At 38.8% G+C, this 2,500-nt stretch overlaps 1 protein-coding gene across 1 annotated transcript in view; it reads left to right on the top strand.

Annotated features, from left to right (window-relative positions):
* LOC139424261 (glutamate receptor ionotropic, NMDA 2A-like) overlaps positions 1-2,500 on the top strand; it is an 87,736-nt gene that overhangs the window by 50,355 nt on the left and 34,881 nt on the right. The window lies entirely within an intron of this gene.

Below are 2,500 nucleotides of genomic sequence, written 5' to 3'. Positions count from 1 at the left end.
AGGTTATATACAGTAGTACCAAGTAGTAATGAGGTTATATACAGGGAGTACCAGGTAGTAATGAGACTATATACAGGAGTACCAGGTAGTAATGAGGTTATATACAGGGAGTACCAGGTAGTAATGAGGCTATATACAGGAGTACCAGGTAGTAATGAGACTATATACAGGAGTACCAGGTAGTAATGAGGTTATATACAGGAGTACCAGGTAGTAATGAGACTATATACAGGAGTACCAGGTAGTACTGAGGTTATATACAGTAGTACCAAGTAGTAATGAGGTTATATACAGGAGTACCAGGTAGTAATGAGGTTATATACAGGGAGTACCAGGTAGTAATGAGGCTATATACAGGAGTACCAGGTAGTAATGAGACTATATACAGGAGTACCAGGTAGTAATGAGGTTATATACAGGGAGTACCAGGTAGTAATGAGGTTATATACAGGAGTACCAGGTAGTAATGAGGTTATATACAGTAGTACCAGGTAGTAATGAGGTTATATACAGTAGTACCAGGTAGTAATGAGGTTATATACAGGAGTACCAGGTAGTAATGAGGTTATATACAGGAGTACCAGGTAGTAATGAGGTTATATACAGTATTACCAGATAGTAATGAGGCCTTATACAGTAGTACCAGGTAGTAATGAGACTATATACAGTAGTACCAGGTAGTAATGAGGTTATATACAGGAGTACCAGGTAGTAATGAGGCTATATACAGGGAGTACCAGGTAGTAATGAGGTTATATACAGGAGTACCAGGTAGTAATGAGATTATATACAGTAGTACCAGGTAGTAATGAGGTTATATACAGGAGTACCAGGTAGTAATGAGGTTATATACAGTAGTACCAGGTAGTAATGAGGTTATATACAGTAGTACCAGGTAGTAATGAGGTTATATACAGTAGTTCCAGTTAGTAATGAGGTTATATACAGTAGTACCAGGTAGTAATGAGGTTATATACAGGAGTACCAGGTAGTAATGAGGTTATATACAGTAGTACCAGGTAGTAATGAGGTTATATACAGTAGTACCAGGTAGTAATGAGGTTATATACAGTAGTTCCAGGTAGTAATGAGGCTATATACAGGGAGTACCAGGTAGTAATGAGGTTATATACAGGAGTACCAGGTAGTTATGAGGTTATATACAGGAGTACCAGGTAGTAATGAGGTTATATACAGTAGTACCAGGTAGTAATGAGGTTATATACAGGAGTACCAGGTAGTAATGAGGTTATATACAGGAGTACCAGGTAGTAATGAGGTTATATACAGGAATACCAGGTAGTAATGAGGTTATATACAGGAGTACCAGGTAGTAATGAGGTTATATACAGGAGTACCAGGTAGTAATGAGGTTATATACAGGGAGTACCAGGTAGTAATGAGACTATATGCAGGAGTACCAGGTAGTAATGCGACTATATACAGGGAGTACCAGGTAGTAATGAAGCTATATACAGGGTGTACCAGGTAGTAATGAGGCTATATACAGGAGTACCAGGTAGTAATGAGGTTATATACAGAATTACCAGGTAGTAATGAGGTTATATACAGGGAGTACCAGGTAGTAATGAGGTTATATACAGGAGTACCAGGTAGTAATGAGACTATATACAGGGAGTACAAGGTAGTAATGAGGCTATATACAGGGAGTACCAGGTAGTAATGAGGCATTATACAGGAGTACCAGGTAGTAATGAGGCTATATACAGGGAGTACAAGGTAGTAATGAGGCTATATACAGGGAGTACCAGGTAGTAATGAGGCTATATACAGGGAGTACCAGGTAGTAATGAGGTTATATACAGGGAGTACCAGGTAGTAATGAGGCTATATACAGGAGTACCAGGTAGTAATGAGACTATATACAGGAGTACCAGGTCGTAATGAGGCCTTATACAGGGAGTACCAGGTAGTAATGAGACTATATACAGGAGTACCAGGTAGTAATGAGGTTATATACAGGGAGTACCAGGTAGTAATGAGGTTATATACAGGAGTGCCAGGTAGTAATGAGACTATATACAGGAGTACCAGGTAGTAATGAGGTTATATACAGTAGTGCCAGGTAGTAATGAGGTTATATACAGGAGTACCAGGTAGTAATGAGGTTATATACAGGGAGTACCAGGTAGTAATGAGGCTATATACAGGAGTACCAGGTAGTAATGAGACTATATACAGGAGTACCAGGTAGTAATGAGATAATATACAGGGAGTACCAGGTAGTTTTGAGGTTATATACAGGAGTACCAGGTAGTAATGAGGTTATATACAGTAGTATCAGGTAGAATTGAGGCCTTATACAGTAGTACCAGGTAGTAATGAGACTATATACAGTAGTACCAGGTAGTAATGAGGTTATATACAGGAGTACCAGGTAGTAATGAGACTATATACAGGAGTACCAGGTAGTAATGAGATTATATACAGTAGTACCAGGTAGTAATGAGGTTATATACAGGAGTACCAGGTAGTAATG

Source organism: Oncorhynchus clarkii, chromosome 13, assembly GCF_045791955.1.
Source record: "Oncorhynchus clarkii lewisi isolate Uvic-CL-2024 chromosome 13, UVic_Ocla_1.0, whole genome shotgun sequence".
Classification (NCBI taxonomy): Eukaryota; Metazoa; Chordata; class Actinopteri; order Salmoniformes; family Salmonidae; genus Oncorhynchus; species Oncorhynchus clarkii.
Note: the sequence above shows the minus strand (reverse complement) of the source record. Positions and strands in the feature narration are given on the sequence as shown.